This window comes from Spodoptera frugiperda, chromosome 2, assembly GCF_023101765.2.
Source record: "Spodoptera frugiperda isolate SF20-4 chromosome 2, AGI-APGP_CSIRO_Sfru_2.0, whole genome shotgun sequence".
NCBI classification, from domain to species: Eukaryota; Metazoa; Arthropoda; class Insecta; order Lepidoptera; family Noctuidae; genus Spodoptera; species Spodoptera frugiperda.
This window is the reverse complement of record NC_064213.1, coordinates 6,528,812-6,537,155: the sequence shown is the minus strand read 5'-3', so window position 1 is coordinate 6,537,155 and position 8,344 is coordinate 6,528,812.

Sequence of the window (8,344 nt, the reverse complement as noted above, 5' to 3'; positions counted from 1 at the left end):
ATTTATTCTATATTCTATACTTTTTTAAATGTATTTTGATGTAAACATGTGTTTCAGCTACATATATATACTTATAAAGTAACATGTCCAGAGAAATGAGAGGTTAATGATATAAAAACAAATAATTGCGTGTTTTAAGAATTAAGGGTCGGCAAAGCCCATGTAATGCTCCAAGTGTTCAGATGGGCCGTGTGCTTTCTTGCCACTATCGTGGTATTATACCTATCTACAATTCTATATTTTTATAGGTTGATGTTAATGATTGTCAATTTAATTCGATAAAAAAGTGATTTTGCTAGCATCTAGCGGCGGTGGTTTGAGACATCTTTACCAAAAAGTAATAATACTGGACCAATATGTCAGAATCAAACTTTGAATGTTCTAAAACTAATTACATTAATACGTGTCTGACTCACGTGTCTAGCCTAATGAAAATCGACTTGCTAACTCTAAACGTGCGTAAACTTGTGTGGATAAAGTTTTATGATTTTCTTTTAGATATTCTATGGGGATACGAGGTATAGTGGTAGGTTTTATAATAGCGACCAATCTCCATGCAAGTAAATGTGTTTACTTCTGCGTACAAGATACACCATAGTTTAGTTAGATTTAGTTTTAGCCATGGTCATCCCCTTGCACGGCAAAGGTCTCCCTACCCTCCTTTAACACCTCTCTGTGCGGAGCTTTCTGCGATAGACACACTTTAAGTAAAAAAATGTTTTATTTGCTAGGACTATAGGAAAATTATAACAGAAATACTAAATTAATTATGAAATAAAAACTTCAAATAGGTAGATACAATTTCATCGAAAGTCTTACTTTCTATCATAGAAAATCTAGCACATCTAAGATAATATTGTCTAAAAAAAATGCTCGTAGGCTTATTAACTCTACACGTGACCAGAAGGCTAGCTATTTCATCGGTTAGAAAATAAGCATTGCTATTCAACGTGGCAATGCGGCCAGTCTTCTGGGAACGTTCCCCATTAATAGTGATGCGGACGAGTACTTTGAAGGAAAGGATTTTAGTTTTTTTTATTATTATTGTCTTTATTTTAGTTTAGTTTAAGTTCTACTTATTTATTTATTTTTATTTTTTATTTAAGTAACTTCTATTTCCTGTAATTATTTAAGTTCTGATTTCGTGTAACCCATAAATAAAGGGTAATATATTTTTTTTTATTTTTTAAAACGTTGCCCCACATTAGGATTTTCTCCTGTGTCGTGGGTGCGTTTACAAACATACAATTTCACATGCACATCACACCCAGACCCGAAACAACAATTTGTGGATCACACAAAGAGTTGCTCCGTGCGGGAATCGAACCCGCTACCCGTTGCACGGCAGCCAGTTGCCCAGCCACCGCGCCAACCGTGCAGTCGAATTAAATAGTAATGTTTCGGACCAAATTCTGACTTTAATAGCCGTGAAAGTTAATAAATGCACGATAATTTCGCTTCAGGCCAATATTCGGAGTTCGGGATTAAGGGTAAAGCCACACTATTGCAAATAACCTGAACCCTTTTCATATACACAACATAGTATTACATAATATTCAAGGAATTGTATGTTTTTGGTTTTACTAGGTATTTTTTGTTAGCGTTTGTCTAATGATTACATGAAGTGATCATCCACAGCTCGTGACCGTCCAGCTATTGGACTATGGACCTCCTCCACAAAAGAGGCGGTTTGCTATAATTTCTACGCTTGGTAAGCCAGTTGAAGATCCAAATTTCTCAGTGTTTTTTTTTTATTAAAAATGATAAGAACTTCTTAACATTTTAAATAAAATAAAAAAAATAGGCATGTCTCTTGGTGACTCCTTGTTAATTTGTACTTTACACTTATGAATGTAAAAAAGAAATATTTTACAACACAAGTAAGTTAATCCTTACTTCACTATGGCTCCGGTTCAAAGAACAGGAGTAAAAACAGGGTTGTTTTCAGTCAGTAAAACACTGACACTCCTGCCTCACCCAAGGTGGGAGGAGGCATTAAATGATTTTGCCCCCTGAAAAAAAATCAGAACTGCTATAAGATCACGCCCCAGAACCCTTTTCAATCACCAGCAACGCTAAATACCCACTATTAAGTTCAATTAGTACAATCAAATAAAGGCTAAAGGCGCAATTATCTCTATAAAAACTTAGTCTAGAATAATTTGGAGAACTTTTTGTTAGTCTGACTAATTGACTTAACTAAGTCACAGGTTCACCTCTATTTCTTAGATTAATCATTTTATGATTATCTAGTATTCGCTCGTATATTTTTTCATTTTATAAGCCTTGAACGAGCTGTCGGAATTGTCGGATCACCTTATGATAAGCAATCGCCGCCGCCCATGGACACCCGAAACACAAGAAGGGATACAAGTGTGGGCCTTCTGGGGGTTAGGAATTAAAGCGTTGTTTTCCGGCGGTTTTCTGTAAGGTCCTGATATTCGTGCAAAAGTATGGCTCTACCATACTTAAATATCTAATCTTTTTTCTTTTTTTGCATTCGATTAGACATAGGTACGATCGAAATGAATAACCCATCTCTATCCAAATTTAATTTTTAACAGCAACTCCATACTACTAATTCAGAAATCGATCGTAACCCACAGATTTTAGATTGCTATCAGTTATCAATATTGGCCGTTAATCATGCTGAAATCAATTACCATGTCCCGCATCATGACGATATATTTCTGGCTTGAATTCTATTGTACCTACTGAAATTACAAGATTCATCATTCAACTGAGTACAACCCTTTCTTTTTGAGAGGGGAAAATCATCCAATGACTTCTCCCGTCTTGGGTGAGGCAAGAGGAAGTGTCAGACTCTTACTGACTAAAAACCACCCCGTTCCTTCTCCTGCTTTGAGCTGGAGCCCCGGTAACCTTTTACGTTGTCCGCAGCTCCAGATACAACGTACAACCCTGAAATTGTTTTCTAGATATAAATTGTGTGACCTTGACACAAAGAAACAAAGCGTTTACCTAGGTACTATAGGGAAATGGATTTAACCACAAGAGTACAATGTGTCTAACATCAATTAAATTTCACTTACATACATAGTTCCCATGGCTCCAACGCCTTGGAGCTCCCAGCAAACTTTGTTCAGGAATAAATGATTTATAATGACCATATTTCATATATTAAGCAGGTAATGCGGTAACGTTGTACGTGTCTTTAAAAATAAGTTACATACGAGTCTTGGAATAGAAAACTTTAAAAATGTATATTGTGAAATATCACACAATGTATCGTGTGTTTATGTTACAGTCAAGGTAATGTAATAAATCTGTATATTAAAACCTAACCTAAACCTAACCTCGAGGAAGCCTCGATTGTTTTCGAGTAATGCTCGGTTGTTTTTCAATTGATTTCGAGTAACGCTTAGTTGTTTTCGAGGAAGCCTCGATTGTTTTCGAGTAATGTAACGTAACGAAAATCTGGAAATATGCAATCTGAAATATTATAAATATAATGTATAAGCAACCAGCATACGACGAACAATAGATTTAAAAGCAAACTTTCTCCCTATTATTTTGTACGAAAATTGTCACAATGAAGACGTTATTCCGTACAACAAAACCAAATAGCTAAATGTCATTTGATATTATTCAGTAATTAACAAGGAACAACGCAGTCGTCAAAATAAAGCCATCTGTATTTAATTGTACAAGTAGCATAATTTCGTCGCTCACCGACTTCCCTCTATTTTCATATAAATTATATTAATTAGAAGCTGCTACTGCAACGCTACAAGTTTTACACAAAATGTTGCGACTCCATAACTTTGCTTGGAACAGTTCTATAAATGGAATGGAGAAATGTTTATGTAATTTGTTTTTCGTATTTGATTTTGTATTTATTTTAATACTTGATTAGTCTTTCTGTTAGTCTTCGGGATTGTTATGAGGGTTACAATATTTATAGGTTTTTTTTTAAATATATAGATTTGAGTCAGGCTTTCCTTTGAGGAAATCCATGTTGCAGTAATAATACAATTAGTTTTCATTACGCTTGTTAATGTATTTTGTCAGCAAAATAATCTACTCTTACAATTCAATTTTGAACTAAATTACTAAATTCTTCACCCAATTTTTAATTAAGAGTGTATGTACTTTTTCCATGAAAATATACGATATCCCTGATTAATTAAGTTTTCCTTAGAAATCATTTAAAAAGCGTTTCCAGTAACTTCCAGTCGTCAACTAAACTCCAAAGCCATTTAGTGACCACCGGCTTATTCAACTGTTCATCGATGTGACGACAATCGGCAGCGTTTCCAATGTGCAGTCACTTTTGTTCGCACCGCAAAGAAAAGACGCGCTGCCATACAGTGAAAACGTCCCTGTCACGACTCTATAGAGGCTCTTCTCTCTGCTCTTCAAGGATGACTGCTTTCATTCCAATAGACACCTACGCGATAAAAAATCTTTGCATAGATAACAGTGCTTGTTGCTTCTTTAGAAATTTTGTTGCGAAGACATTCATAGAATGTATGCGTTATATTTCTTTTATTCTTTTCATTTTTTTTTTTTAATAAAACGTTGCCCCTCTTTGATTCGTGTCGTGGGTGCGTTTACAAACATACAAGTTCACATGCACCCAGACCCGAAACAACAGTTTGTGGATCACACAAAGAGTTTTTCCGTGCGGGAATCGAACCCTGCTGCCGTGCAACATGTAGCATGTTGCACGGCAGCCAGTTGCCTAGCCACCGCGCCAAACGTGCAGTCAATATTGAGAGGTTTTTGTGATTTATTCTGGAAATTATGTTTTGTTTGTCTTATTACATCAAGATTTTTATATCATAGGCAAAATGAGCATCGCCTTTAATACATAGTGTAAAGATATGCAGAATATCACAAAAATGAAGCATATGCAAATATTTTTCAGAATTTTGTTTTGACCGCATTTCAATCGATTTTAACGCAGATTTTGGGTGGGATTTTATGGCTCCAATTTAATATGTTATTGATTTTCCGAACCTTTTATTCGTAAACAATAAATGGGATGACAAATGACTGCAGTATGATCTGGAACACAAAGCGAGGGCCGGCTGTTTGAAAGATCGATGTACTAATATTGCGTGGTTTTCAAATGTATAAAAGGGGAGAGTAAAAAATATTATTTAAATGGCAAATCCAATGTAGGTATTGGTGCTGGAATATTATTAATAGCAAGTACGACTGCTAAATGAGAAACCTTCGGTTCGAATCCGGATCTAGTAAAGCATTTGGTATCTGTCTGTGGTGACTGTGTCCGCGAGGCTGGCGTATGACAATAGGTTCACTTCTTATTAAACGGTACTTATAATATAACTGGTAAGAAATGGATGTTACGTTCTGTAAGAATACCTTTGTTTACCCTTTCGGGGATTTTATTTTCGAAGTATGAATCTAAACTATGTACTTTGGCTACACATGTGCTACATTACATTATATTTAAGGTTTCAACAGCCCTATATCATACTATGAATAACTGTAAACACTGAACATTTTCAAACTACTAGCACCATCTACTGGAGAGCTTTTACTTTAGCACAATCGACTCGTAGCTGTACAGTGTACAACTTTAGCTACGTAAACCCTTTAGCCTCAAAACCTTTTCAGTATCAGAATTTATCGATAGATGTCTATATGTAGTAATATTATTATGTGGCTTTCTTTCATTCATAACATAATATACATAACATTATGAATTACATTGTCAAAATATAATATATTTATTTAGTTATAGGTACGTTATTATGCGAACTATGAATGTGTCCGAAGCTCAGGAAATATCCATGTACTCTGCCTTTCTACCTACCTACCTACGTCAAACCTAACTAATAAAAAACTATTAACCTTTTTGTATGAATGCCTTACTCTCCTGCACCGCATGACAAAACCATAACAACACCATAATGCATTTAACATTCAGTTTATTTTATGTTCAATGTTAACAGACGTTTAACGACTTAAGTGGTTCAATTTTATAACTCCATTCAAGTTGTGTAATGTCGCTACGATTTTTTAACGTGGAAAGTTTTAGGATTTTGTTTATTGGAGTAAGTAAAGTATACCAGAATGGTTTGATTACATCATTCCACAAGGTACTGAGTTGTTTAATGGTTACTTAACTCAACCCGTAGCAATTCTTTTCGAAACAAAATTGTTACTAAGAAATAGTTATTTCAAATAATCATTAACTTATGTATGTTTCTGAATTAAACCTTTTTTCTTTTTTTATGACGGGACACTTTTCATGTGTGAGGCATTGAACGAAACTCCACTCAAATCCACACATTTTCATGACTAAAATGTATATCTACTTATATGTAATATTGTATGTATAATAATTTGTAGACAGTCACTATGTCTATGACTTTATACGATTATGTGAACTAATACACAGGGTAGTAAAATTAATAAAATCTTTATTTTATATTAAAAATATAAGGTTCAATCTAGAATAAAAAATCCTCACCTCACGTCCATAACCTTGGCTCATATGCGTAAAATCTAATTAGTCATTCAATTTCCTTTACCTACTTTAGGTCCACTCGAGTGACCAGTACTATAAAAGGATTCACTTGACCGACTCTTTGAATCTCCTGGTACCCTGGTACCGACTTGTTGGGCCTTCACAATTGTTTTCGTAATCCAGACGTGTCTAATCAAATTTTCATACATAAGAAGCATCCTTGCCTGTTTTCCTAGAAGTGGAAAGCTTAGGCACATATTAAATCTTATTTTTTCCTAGCTGTGACTTTGTTGGGGTTAGGTTTAGGGGAATAAATATTGCGTAAAGGAGAACTAAGATTAGTTCTCAATAGATCTTTACCAGTAAAATAACGAGTAGATATATACTACTTATTTTACTGGTAAAGGATCTATTGAGAACTAATCTTAGTTCTCAATAGATCCTTTACCAGTAAAATAAGTAGTATATATCTACTCGTTATTTTACTGGTGTACTAACGATAAAAAAAAAAACGGTTTTATTTCGCTTGACCTGGTTGTTGGTTTCGGTTGAATTTATTACTTGGAATTCAATCCCCATCGTGACGTCCGATCGATTAGATATTTAGTACACAGAGTTTTTTTTTTACTTTTTCCGAGTTATATGTACTTTCTAGACATATTTAAACCTAGGCTTAAAATGTCTAATTATAAGTTTGAAATCGCCAACCCGCATTGAGCAAGCGTGGTGATTAATGCTTAAACCTTCTCCATGCAAGAAGAGGCCTTTGGTCAGCAGTGGCTACTAATGGGCTGTTGATGTGATGTGATGTGATATGACTGACATTGTTAATCTTGATGACCATACAATAATAAGTTCATTAAAACCTTTTAACATAAAAAGTATTTTTATGTATTACTTGTTGTCAATATAAAAAGTAAGTCCTTTGTAACTCACAAATATGATGGTGAAGCTATTGGGTCAACTCCGAAGAAAATTAACTCCATTTTTGTCAGGGTCAGCAATCGAATCCGAGACCCTTTGCTGGGCGGTTTATTAATTAAAGGCTCTTATTATAACAGCTTGTGTTGTAAATTATCGCTTACATTTATGTTTTTAATATTATAAGGGTAGTGTAGGAGTAGTCGTAACTGTTTTACGATGTTTTAACTTTTGTCCCGTTAAATATTTGTAATCTGAAAACTTACGTTTGTTGCGCGACAAATTGTAATCACACTTACACAACGCAAGCGTTGATTTTCAGTGACGCCGTGGTTTCACTCCGGTCGATCAGTACCGTTCGTGATGAAGCATGGTACTTAAGGTGCATAGATTATGGAAAAAATATGTTGTAAGTAGCAGTTGGTAAGGTAAGTTGTAGTTCCTAGAGCTGCGGACTATCTAACGGGTTACCGGGACTCCGGTTCGAAAAGCAGAGGTAGGAACGGGATGGTTTTTAGTCAGTAAGAGTCTGACACTCTCGCCTCAGTCAAGGCGGGAGAAGACATTAGATGATGTTCCCCCTCAAAAAAAGATAGGTTGTTGATTAGAATATATCATATATAATCTGAAAACCTATTTTTATATTATCAATCTGGGATCGACCTAAGAACTCCATTCCCAACAAAATGGTTGCCAAAATTAATTTTAGTTACGTCAACTTATAAATAATAATAATAATCCAATTCAAAAACGAAATAATTAATAAAACATAATTTCGCGAAAATCCTAATTAGCATACTTAACATTAAAACTAAAAGTTATTTATGGTAACAAAAGAGTTTCAATAATAATAATTCATTAAGCCTAACAAAACACGGTTCATGGATGGCCAGTCTAATAATATGAGAAACATGAGCCACTTACGATATATTTGTTTTAGCCCAAACACGAGTATGATGA